Below are 13,430 nucleotides of genomic sequence, written 5' to 3' on the forward strand. Positions count from 1 at the left end.
AGGATTGAGCTACACAGAGCCAGTGCATGACGACAAGAGCAATGACGATCTAGATTGTATCTACAAGATAACTGCTCGGGATCAGGACTGGGTGAATCCAACAACGAATAGTAGGATTTCGTGGGAGCTTGAAAGCTCTTGCACATCACATTCAGACGAAGAAATAGAATGATGTCAGAATCGGCTACACGAGGTAACCATGCTCAATTGAAACATGATGGTAAGATCACTGTGTTGCGTGACAACAGAGGTACGAGATCTGCCCATGTATGATAGGTTTGGTGAAGTGGATGATTTCCTGACCAAATTTGAAAAAGAAGTACCGGAACAGCAATGTTTTGACGCTCTAAAATGGGCAATGCGCGCTATGCCCGCAAGATGGTAGGGTACGCATCAAAGAAGTTTTGAGGACTAGTGCGAATGCAGAAGGATGATGCTCATATGATTTGGAGAGCCTCAGATGAGAATGAAAGTAGGATATGATGGACAAAACAGCCTACGCGCCCACCTCTCCAAATGGGTACAGGCATATGGTACGCAACCTGCACGAATGCACACCATCCTCACGATAGGAAACAGGACCAACAAGCAGGAGTGGGCAGGGAAATGGTGCAAACAACAAAGTATGATAAGACCAAGCATGCCAAAAATTTCTACATGAAAGCCTTTGACAAAGTGTGCAAGGTACTGAACGCAGTCCACCATGTGAGACGCACTGATTGGGACCTGCACGCACCAACGATTCTATGGGCTTATAGGACCATGTGAAAAACACTGACCATGCGAGCACTTCCGAAGCCGAAGTATGAATCAAAGGTTGTAATCCCTATGGAGCATGCAAAGCCTAGTCTACGCATGACAACACTCGTAGCTACAATGGTTCGCGAAGCTTGGAAAAAAGAGATCACACAACGGCAAGAGACAATACACATGAAACCTAAGGAAGAAATCCAACAGGGAAATCTTAGACTCAATGAACTTGAAAAAGAAAGGGTATGATTAAGGAAGAAAAGTGCTTTGATGGACGCGGAGGTCTAGAAGCTGGAAGACGAGATAAAGGAATCGTTTCTCATCGAAAAATGTAGGATGGTAAGGCAAGGTGTGTACAATCATACTGAAAAGTTTGAGAGCTATCGTCGTGAACTGGTTAGTCTGCTGCCTTGGCTTGGACCGCATATCACCAAGCATAGTGACCAAGGTATCGTGTTGCAAGTGGTGCAGTGCGCGATGTCGACCACAACAACAGAAGGTTGGGATTCTCTGTAAACCATGGTGGAGAACAGGATGGAGCCCCACATGGATTGTGCGACCACCTGACTATCCGCGAGAAGGACAGTGTTAGTGCTCCAGGCAATTGAAAGGAAGTGCAGGACTATAAACTATTCTGCCCTGGAGTTGCACGATATTGGGGATGCATGTAGAAGTAGAGCGTCACAGGGTCCACGACCGTGCACGGAGGACTATGTTGCCACGTGGGTTGGTCAGAAAGTGACCATTGAAGTCATTATTCATGATGGGATGCTCGATTTGAGGCCAAATGGAGCGGCGGCGGGCATTTAAGACGCGATTTATGGGAAAATTTTGGAAAACCTGCCGCCAAGAAAGCATCAATGGACTGAAATTGGGGGGAACGATCGAATTCAAATTCAAAAGGTGCTATAAAACACAAAGGGCTTCCCAACAAACAACACTTGGTCATTTGAGAATTGAGTGATTGAGCAAAGCCCTATGAAGTGAGATTCGAGTGATAATTGAGCACCTAAATTCGCAAGGGACAGAATACAGCCTAGATACGATGAAAACAACTAAGGAAGGGCTAGGGATAGAAGAGGTACCCACCAGCGAGGCCGTGCAAGCCCTAACTATGGAGGATGTTCTAGAAGGTGTCAGGGTTGTGGCCGAAATCCCCAAATCACCGCGAATGTCGAGGCCCAAGAAAAATAAACAAGCAATGGCCACCGTATGTGTGTCCCTGAGGAACCCACTACGCAGCAAGCTATCAATGGTAGAAAAAGGGAAAGTTGTCACGATTGACACAGATGAGGAAGAAGAAGATTTGCAGGCCCTTATCATCACAATAGAAGAAGACAAAGACATGGAAGAGGATATTCAACCTACACGCTCTGCAACAAAATTGCCCGCATATGTCCCTCCATGGAAAGGGAAGACCAAAGTGCTGAAGGACCTGGACGAAACTAAGAGTTCACTCGAGACCTCGCTCCTCCCAGATGGCATTGTGTTTGAAGGCACGTGATGAGCCCAAATTTTTGGTACAATTTGGGCTCATATTGGCCTACTTACCTTGTTCAACCATTCATCTTTTATTGCTTATGCATTCATTTCTTGGTTTATTCGTGTTGTTTGTAGGAAGAAGGGTAGGAATTCTATCTACGTGACTAATACATGATTATTTCAGGTTTTTGGCATTAAAAGGGAGCAAAGACCACGAAAAAGGAGACAAGGAGACAGTAAGGTGGCACTGCTGGTTTTTAGGAGAGGATGTCCACAGTCTTGGGGACCTTCCTCATGATTCCCACCATAGCTCCGAGCTCCAACCAATCTCCCCACTGAGCTTAGAGGCAGCCAACCGTTCTACAGGAACAGCAGTTACAACTGTTCTACAGGATCAGCAGTTTAACCTTCAGTTGGACAGTCGAGCTCCACAAATCAAGGAAACCTGTTGGATTATCATTTTGCATAAATACTGAGGCCGTAGCCTTTGATAGGAGCTTTTTGACTTTTGGAATTACTATTGTAATCTCTGAGCACGAGTTACAACTCGGTTTTTGTTGTTTTGTAAGCCAGTTTTGGCATGACATCAGATTTTTGGTTATGAATAAAGGCAGGCAGATTTTGATCTCATTCTGAGTTTCTAAGGGAGCTATAGCTCTTAGGTTAGGGCCCAACCTGAGAGAAATAGACCTCCTTGTTGTTGGGAAAGTATCCAATATGGAATGACCCTATCCCACTCTAAGGATGATAGTACCTCAGCAACAATCAAAGCAAAGCTATTTGAGATTACTTCTTTATGAGATGTAAGAGAGGGGAGGAAGAGATCCACTAACCGATGTCTTCCGCTAATGATTGATCCAATCTTCTCTCTTTGCTGTTTGCTCCCAGCTCCTTGCTCTTTCACTGGCCCAGCTACACCAAGATCCTGCAAAATAACAAGAGAGGGAAACTACAAGAAGCATACATCCATAATTGATTCAAGGATTAGGATAAATCAAATACACAAATATAACAATACACCATTGAAACACATGCATATAGAAGAACCTCAAATGCTTTATTAATGGAAGAAGTAAAGTTCAGGAAGTGATACAACCATAAAAGGCCCAATCCAGCATCACCTCCCAGCAGAAAGAAATCTCCTCTTCACCTCCTTCAAGCAAATCACCCAATAGTTCTATACTCAAACCAACAGCACTTCCTTACATTCACTAGATTCCCGCCCCCATAGACCTCATGAGAGAGCTCTATATATAGGAGTTTTGGAGAAAGGATGAGTCAACTTGTAGCTGGCATGAAGCTGACTAGTGGCCTCTCCCACTTCAGTTATTCTTCAGTTCTTGAGTCCACTTGGAGGTTCTTGCTTCCACTTGGAGATCTAGACCCTCTTACTCATCACCAGTCGAATTCCTTGATCCAAGTGTCATTTTGGAAGCTTCCTGGGCATTGACACCTTGAGGAATGACTGTGCCACATGTCCCAACTCGCCCAGCGCAGATAGCCTTCTTTGCAGTTGACATTCAGCGCAGGTAGACAGTGGAGCTCTTGACATTCAGCGCAGATGCTCAGTGGAGCAGTTGACATGATCCAGAATTAGCTTGTTTTTGAGTGTTTTCAGGTGGAGAACTGATATTCAGTGATGTGGTTTGCTGACCTTGTTCCTCTAGGGGTAGGAACAACATGTTTTAGGGACTTTGGATCCCTCAGATTATTGACATTTCATGCTTCATGCTGTAAGGCACAAAAATGTCTATAACAGTTGCCCCCTAAAGTATGAGGTCGTTTATCAGGTGAAATGCTTTATCAGGAGGATCTGAAGTTCATTCAATCGCTGAGAGGTGACCTGTAATAAAATACAATACAATACATTATTTTTCATTCTGCTTTCATGATCTAGCTGAGGCGGGCATTCCCATGCTCAGCTTTATAAATTCATTTTGGTACATAGAACAGACGATCGTCTGATGGTAGACTGATAATTCTCTGCTGAAATTATCATCCTTTGAGTAGGATGATCATCTGCTGCAATGATGTACATGTCAAATGTCTTTATATTTCCTGAATATATATCGCAGCCCGGATGGATGAAACTAGATCCAGGGTCTTCAAACTCATTCAATCTTCACTCTAAGTACAAGTCGATCCATGTGAGAATTGCGTTGAAGTCGAACATGGAAAGACATCGCTTGATTACCGGTCAATGATGTAAACCGTTAACAAGCGTGAGAGGAATCACCGATAATGATAATGACCCTCAAGGTACTGCAGTACAATTCACGTGGTGTGAATAAAGGACTTGGCGTCGAACACCACGCAAAATCTTCTGGTCGAAAGTGAGAAACTTGCCATTGAGGCATGCAAGCTTCAAAGTACTGAGGGGGGTGTTCCTAGATCAACTTCTTGGATAATGAGCTGAAGTCGACAAGAAGCGATCCGTCAAAGGAGGGCCTTAATGAATCCCTCATCAGTGACACGGAACGGAGCTAATGATTTTAGTGGAGGTGAAAACAATTTGTGAAATATGATTCAGGGTGGCGATCATGGGTGGATGAAGGATAATGTATGGCAGTGGATGGGACACGGTTGACTCTTTCTGAACAACATCTCTTGAACATATAACGACACTGATGCGATGGATCGGTAGCATTACCCCAAATGTGGATGGTTTGGCGAAGACATGGTGATGAGACCGGTGAATGAAACAACCCAACCCGATGTGATACAGAGGAAAAGTGTCATGTTCAAGAGCGACTTGCTACCATTAAAGCTTTGAGGTTCTCCCAATTTTTCCCCAGTCATTTCTGACCAGTACCTCTTTATTTTTGTCAAGCTTGAGGAGGATAACATATGCTTGTTCTATAACCTACCCTTCGAGCAAGCCCATCGCTATGTTTTAACGAGCCTAGCGATAGGGAAACTCGTTCTCGTCTAAAGACAAGTTTGTCGCTATTTAATCATTTTAACGAGTCTAACGACAAGGAAAACTCGGTCCTTTTCATTTTTAGAGAGTCTGAAAAGGTACATAAAGTTAACTCCAAAATTCATTTTTCGTCATCTAATCCCTTAAGTCCGAAAAAGTATAAAACAATACAGAAGGGATGAATTTTCGATAACTTTAACGAGCCGAATAAAACAAGCACTCGACCTTTTTCTGTAATAATCCCTCAGGTCCAAAAGGATTAAAATCTAGAGGAGGGATAGCTCTTCCTGTCCTTTTAACGAGCTAGAAGGCCAAAACTCGGCAAACTTTTCATATTTTACGAGTCAGATGAAAAGAGCTCAAAGAAGACTCGTCTTTTGAGGAACGAGTGATAAACAGGGATAGCAGTAGATTCTAGGTACAGGTTGGAATTTTCCAATCACGGCAGTGTCACAAGGATGGCTAGGTGAAATCACTCTTCGCAGCTGTTCCTCAAAATGGGTAAACAATCATATGGAGGTGAACGATCGGCCAAATGGAATGGAGGTCGCAGGTGAAAAACACGACCAAGGCTTTTTATGGCTGATAAATTTACGATCACAGTGGTTATTTACCGGGATGCGTTTATTTTTTAACGAGCATGAACTTTGTGCTAAAACTGCTCGAATCTCGCTTTTCTATTTTTTAACGAGCATAAATTCTGCGGTAAAACTGCTCGATCATACTAGTCATAAGATAAGAATGTCTCCTGTAAGATCCCATTTTTTATAGAGCTCGCGCCTTACATAAGCTATGCTCCATCTCATCCTTTCTTTATGCAAGTTCGGAAACGGCTAATCCCAAAAACAGATAAATAACCGCTCTTAGCTTGCACTCCAAAAGGTTTGCATGCCCCCAGGTATAAAGTATAATTTCAAGGCTGCCCCTACTTATCCGTTAAAACATTTGTTTTAAAGGGTGAGGCTTGCCTCTTTCTGGTTACCCAAAGATTGTTTCGTTAACACCTTCAAACTAAAACATTTCCTCGGCACTGTCTACCGAAGTAGACAATGGTGAATGACCTTTGTCAAACAAGTAACCTTGACAAAAGAATCCTATTCTAGAACAACCCCTCTTCCATCCACGGACGGGGTACGGACTAGTCATATTCTCTCGCGGAAATTCTACCTTATACCCAGGGTTTCCTCTGCCCAAAGCAGACCAGGATGCATGCCCCCTGGGTTCCAGTCCCATCTTTCTGAATCACTCGCACTCATCGGGAAGGAGGACTGGGGGTGGAGACATTTCTTGATTGAATAGACCATTCAGGGTTGGTATGTGACTATTTGCGATGCGTGATCCCGGAAATGAAAGTTGGTCTATGAGCTTGACCATTCTTTCTTCGTGTGGAAAACACATTACTCTAAAGAGTGAGGAGACTATAGCTCCCATGCAATATATATAGTCTCGTCCAAGGAGTAGGTTATAATCCAAGGGTCCTTGAACGACCATCACGTTCATTTGAACGGTCTTCCCTTTCAATGTAACAGGTACATTGGGGAGGATTCCTAATGGTCGACTGGTTCCTTTATCAAAACCCGAGAGATTTCTTATCTCAGGTAAGAGCGCCGGGGAATACAGTGCTTTCCAAGCAATAGAGGAAAGGATACTCACAGACGCCCCTTCATCAATGATAGTGCCAGCCATTACCATTCTGTAAATTTGGACTATGATTCTGAATGGTATACTGGCTGGCAACCGGGGTCTGCCTAGTTGGTTCCAATCAAAGGATACAACTAGGTTGCTTGGTGGTGGGACCGAATATACGGCCGGATATGACCCTGACGATGTTCCTTCCTGCGATAAAGGAATGGGCGCATTGCCCTGGCGCTCATCAGAGTCTGTGTTGATGAAAAGAATCTGGATGGTGTCATCCTTATTCTCTTCAGTGAGGGTGTCATTTGAAGATGAAACCTTTGAAGGCAGAACCGGGTCAACTGCCATTTCGACCTTTGGACTTTCGTCTGGTCTGGATTCAGTAGGTTCATTTTCAATGACTAACGCTTCAGCCGACCACTTGAGCGGGCCAGCTGTATTTTCAACCAATGAAGGACTTGGCACGAGTTTTTTGTATCCAGGAGGAAGTCTCAACGGTGAAACCGGACAATCTTCCAAAACTCTCTTCGCTTCGTCTAAGAAGGGACAACGGTGGATGGCGTGATCGCCTTCACACAGTCTGCAGGGGAATCTTGCTCCCCCTCTTTGTCTTGAACCTTCACTTTCGCTGGTTGACGGTAAGCATTCAACATGGCTATCAGAGGTTGATGCTCCCCAATTGTGCAACCGAGGGGACCAGTCCCTTAGTATCCGAGGAATACAGGGACAATCTCTATGGAAGTGGTCTCCTCTACATATGACACATGGCGATTTAGGCCCGGTCTGTGCTGTGTGTGGATTTTTGTCAGATGTCTTTTGCTTGCCCCCAGTCGCCTTAGGCTCCTTCTTCTTCTTCTCTCTCTTCTTCTTCTCCTTCTTCTCCATGGGAGCTTGGCTTTTGCCGGCTCTACCTTGCGAAGACGAAGGATTGGAGGAAGAGTTATAGGAAGTAGAAGGCTGGTGGGCAGCTCTAGACTGATCTAACTATTGACTCGACTGTTCAGGAACCATGGTGTTCTGAACTACATTGGTTGAGAATAGCCAAATTGGTAGGCCAATTGTCAGTCCTGGAAGCGACAATGTGGCCATGTGGGGCGCACCAACTTCTCCCCAAGAGGAGAAAGGACTAGGATTTCCATCATGTGGAATTCCTTGGTTGGGGTGTTCCATGTTCTCAACCTACAGATCAACACAGGAATAGGAGGTGATTATGTTCCGTTTAAAATAAATTTTATAACGACACTTTAGACACAACTTGCTTTTTCACTTTTTAAGAGTCGAGAAAAAGCTAAAGATGACTCTAGTCTCCTTCGATGTTTTAACGAGCCCGAAGTGACAAATGCTCGGATGGACTTTTTCAGTTATAGAGTTTGAAAAAGGCCAAAAGAAACTACTCTGGAGTTCTAGGCAGAGGGTGTGCCAAACTTTTCGCAAAACCACAGAATACGTTTTACGGTACGAGTGGTCGATCTTCGTGAATGCTGTGTTCACTGCATTGCGATCAGTAGGGCGGCCGACACGGTTTCCTATGGATAAAGGCTTTGTTCCTATAGGGGTCTCCCAATATATACGCGACGGTACGTGGGAGCACAAGTCCGTATTGATACTTATCGCTTCACCGTGGAGGAATCACCCAACCACTCAATGCTAAGATATCACGTTTAACGACGCCGGAACACGTCTCTAGCTTAGACCTCTATGTGTTTGCGTTATGTTTCAATGCGTTGTTATGTAAATTCAATTTATTTTAAGGTTGATCTTGTTTAGCAGTTTGCCTTTATGGATCACCACGAGATGTATAGTAACACTCCTAAATGCAGTCTAAGATGATAAGCAAGCTTTTCAATCTTTCAACTTTGAAAATCTTAACTACTGAGGGAAAAGAAAGACATCATCTTTTCACACAGATCATAGAGCACACACTAATGCACTTTTTCCCTAAATCAACATGCAAACTGTCAAAACGCACATGCACAATGCAGGTATTTCTTTTCTCTTTCTTAATGTTGATGTAATACAAAAAGAAAGCTGTTGTATAACTTTGAATTCAATTTCAAGTGAAAGCAAACAAGCTTGTCCAAAATCAAAAGACACCTTAAGATTTACTTGTTTCGACACTAGAAATATATAAATTCAAACCATATGACGAAAGAAAAAGCTCAATCAGCTATGAACAGCAAACAAACTAACTCTTAAGATCAAAACGACACTTATCACAGGTCTAGATCTAAGAGGCCACAGCAAGACTAGTTCACTTTCGTTATGGGAAACTGCAAATGATATAAGAAATACACAAAGAACAAATACAGTTTCTTTATACAACTGAGGCGGAATAGTGGCAAGGAAAGTTGGTTTCAGATAGGTACATTGACTGATAACAGGCTGCAAAAACAAGGGTGAAAACAGGGCAATAAACAAGAGGGAACCCCAGTAGCACTAGGCAAAACTGGTTCAGCGCAGGTAGTACACTGGCAGTTTGACCTTCAGCGCATGTAGCCCCTTCGGGAACTGCGCTGAAATGCAGACTGCCTTCACAGTGCCTGCACTGAAGAGATAAACTTTCGTTTTTCTCAGTTTCCGGGTCACAGATTGCTCAAAAATTCACAGTTTTTGGCCAAATCAGAAGCTATCAATCAAGTACACACTAAGGGATGAAAAGGAGGATGAAAAGCTATCACTAAGAGCTATTTAGAGTCCTTGTGGATCAGCTCTTCAAATCATAAACATGCCCAGAAACTGAGCTAGAGTAGCTGCCCTCTACTTTGCATTTGAAAGATTCAAATGCAGTTCGATTCGGTACTCCCTGTGTTTATGAAATGAATAGAAAAAACACAAACAACCAACAAGATACGATCCCCAGCGGAATCGCCAATTTGTTGTTGGGAAAAGTATCCAATACGGAATGACCCTATCCCACTCTAAGGGTGATAGTACCTCAGCAACAATCAAAGCAAAGCTATTTGAGATTACTTCTTTATGAGATGTAAGAGAGGGGAGGAAGAGATCCACTAACCGATGTCTTCCGCTAATGATTGATCCAATCTTCTCTCTTTGCTGCTTGCTCCCAGCTCCTTGCTCTTTCACTGGCCTAGCTACACCAAGATCCTGCAAAATAACAAGAGAGGGAAACTACAAGAATCATACATCCATAATTGATTCAAGGATTAGGATAAATCAAATACACAAATATAAAAATACACCATTGAAACACATGCATATAGAAGAACCTCAAATGCTTTATTAATGGAAGAAGTAAATTTCAGGAAGTGATACAACCATAAAAGGCCCAATCCAGCATCACCTCCCAGCAGAAAGAAATCTCCTCTTCACCTCCTTCAAGCAAATCACCCAATAGTTCTATACTCAAACCAACATCACTTCCTTACATTCACCAGATTCCCGCCCCCATAGACCTCATGAGAGAGCTCTATATATAGGAGTTTTGGAGAAAGGATGAGTCAGCTTGTAGCTGGCATGAAGCTTACTAGTGTCCTCTCCCACATCAGTTATTCTTCAGTTCTTGAGTCCACTTGGAGGTTCTTGCTTCCACTTGGAGATCTAGACCCTCTTACTCATCACCAGTCGAATTCCTTGATCCAAGTGTCATTTTGGAAGCTTCCTGGGCATTGACACCTTGAGGAATGACTGTGCCACATGTCCCAACTCGCCCAGTGCAGGTAGCCTTCTTTGCAGTTGACATTCAGCGCAGGTAGACAGTGGAGCTCTTGACATTCAGCGCAGATGCCCAGTGGAGCAGTTGACATGATCCAGCTCTTCCATTACTCACGTAGCTCCATTTACTTAACCTTTCGTTGATCCCATCCTTCCAGCCATCAACCCATTGCATGCACTCTTTCTCTGTCTGACTTCTCTGCTCCTGAGCCATCACCAGTTCCATCTCCACCTTACCTATCCACCCAAGCCGTCCCATCACTTCACCAACACACAAAACTTCCACCTACAGCACATCTTGTAGAAGGTAGCAGACTTCCTGTAGAAACCCCTGAGTTTCCTGTAGGATCCCCTGCAGACTTCCTGTAGAAGCCTGCAAACTCGGTTGCTGAGCATCCGAATGTGGTAGACTTCTGTGGACTGATGCTAGAGATCCTCTAGGGCCTCTCCTAGCCCAACTGACCTTGCCCATGCTTTCCTTCCATTCGAACCGCTCCTGCACAGTCAAACCCTAATCAAAAGCATCATCACAATAAATCCAACCACTTAATGAAAAAAATACAAAAACATATCTTTTCAGATGCAAGTAGCTTAGATGCATGTATTTCAGCTCACTGCAAGTAATGGCATCATTGGTAGAAGTTTCATTCACAGTTTTGCATTGTAAGGGCCTAGCTAGTCAAATTAGGGTTTACTAGGGTTTTCATGCTTTGTTGGCTTTCAGTTTCTTTCTGCAAGTAGATTAGCCTCCTTTGAGTTAGCTTTCGTCCATCACTCATAAATCTTCTTCTGTGAGCATATAGAAGTTGGCTTGAGCCCTAGCGGACTTGTGCCAGCTGACCAAGTGACAGCTGCGACAAGAGCTAGTACTTGTGCATACAACACCGTCGCTTCCAAGTTTGTACGAACTACCGGGTTGATAAAATTAGAGATAGGGAGCCCCAGGAGTTGTAGCATTATTGCTACAATACTGGAGCCCACCATCTTTTTGGCGCCGTTGCCGGGGAAGTGTCAGAGTATTAGTAATTGTTGCTTTTCTTCTATTTTCTTACTCTTGCCTTCTGCTAAGTAGTTTATTTCATTTCCATTCTGCAAAAGTAGCATAGACATTTCCTGCTTTCATAGATTAGCATTTCCTGCTTTCATAGATTAGCATTTCCTGCTTTCATAGATTAGCATTTCCTTTCTGCAAGCGTAGACTAGCATTTCCATTCTTGCAATTTCATTTGAGCAAAGTAGATTAGTTCTTTCCTGCTTTCAGTTTAATTCTGCATCTTTCATAGTTAGTTGTAGATCAATCTGTTTTAGTTTTGCAGGTACCAAAGAAAAAAAAACAAAAACAATCAAAAGAAAGTCTTTTCCATTTCATGCCTCATAGGAACCGAGATAGATCAGGCAAATTCCTACCAAACACCCCCACCACATCACTGAGTCACCCTTCTCTCTTCTTTGGTGACAGTGACCCAGAAGAACCTATAGGTGAACATCCAGAGATATACAAAGATCCTATAGTAGAAGAAGAGTTAGAGACCACTCCATCTGAAGCTATGGCTGACAATAGAAGAGAAGATGAGAGAATAGAAGGTGCCTTCCCCATCCGAGAGACCAATGGAGAAATGAAAATGAAGAACATTAGCCCCTCCGCCTTACCTCACTTCCATGGACTGACTACTGAAGATCCTGATACCTTCCTGTTTGAGTTTGTTGTCCTTTGTAGAACCTATGACTATACTGAAGATGAGAAAAAGCTGAAACTCTTCCCTTCAACTCTTAAAGATGTAGCATTGCGCTGGTTCATGGGATTACCTGGGAATAGTATCACCACTTGGGCTCAGATGCAGCAAGCTTTCAATACCAAGTACCGAGATTATTGTAGGTCTAAGGAAACCAAGGGAGAAATCTTTCGGATGACCATGGGAAATGATGAGTCCTTAGAGGATTATGAGGAGAGGTTCCAACTAAGCTATAAGCGGGCCAGGTGCACACTTGACCCTGAATCCCTCAAGTTGGTCCTGCTCCGAGGAGTCCCTGAAGACCTCTTAGATACCCTTCACATGTTAGCTAGGGGGGACATTTACCAACTGCCTTATGAGGACATCAAGACTGTGTTTAGAAACCACTCCAGGGCAGCCATGAAACGAGGTAGAGGAAACCTCCTCTCAACTAGTGTCCCTTTCTCCAAACATGACCTTGCAAATCAATTAGAATTTCTCAAGAGTGAGGTGAGACAGACCATTGCCATGCAGCTGGACACATTCAGAATCCAGTAGAAGAAAGAAGAAGCTGAGAGAGCCTTGGCTGTCTTCTGCCCTAGGTGCACAAGGAGACACCCTAAGAACGAATGCCCATTGCATTCGGTTGAAGTATGTTTCGTTTGTGAGGAGGACCATCCCACAAATCAGTGTCCAACCTTACCTGGGATTAAAGCCATGTACCAAGGGACAGAAGCTCCCACTGAATCTCTCTATTACCTCAACCAAAGGAGGCCACAAGGATCTAGACCTTATCAACAGGGGATGCAAGGGGCATCTCAAGCTTATTACAGCCCCAACCAATCGACTCCTATGCCTTCCTGGGGTCCCCCTGCTCATCCTTCATGGTCCATGCCTCCTCCATGGTCTTATCCACCTCAGTACCCCACTCAACCTACTTCTCATTCATATCATTCACATGCCCAGCCACAGCCTCAATGGAATGCACCTCAGTCGGGGTGGAGGCCCCAATACAACACTCCTCCTGCCATCTTGCCTCCACCACCAGTTCAACCTCAGCCATTACCTCCTGCTCCTCCAAGGCAACCTCAAATGCCTGCTCAACCGAACCCGAACCCCAACAATAGACAGGCCCAACAGGTATACACTGGGGAAACCTCATGCCCTACCTATGCTGTGGAGATCCAGGAGATCAATCTTCGATCTGGAAAGACTCTACCAGATCGCCAACCTCCTCCCCCAGAGGATGAGGAAGATAA

This window comes from Pinus tabuliformis, chromosome 6, assembly GCF_031772625.1.
Source record: "Pinus tabuliformis cultivar Carrire ecotype Pingquan chromosome 6, CPIR1, whole genome shotgun sequence".
NCBI classification, from domain to species: Eukaryota; Viridiplantae; Streptophyta; class Pinopsida; order Pinales; family Pinaceae; genus Pinus; species Pinus tabuliformis.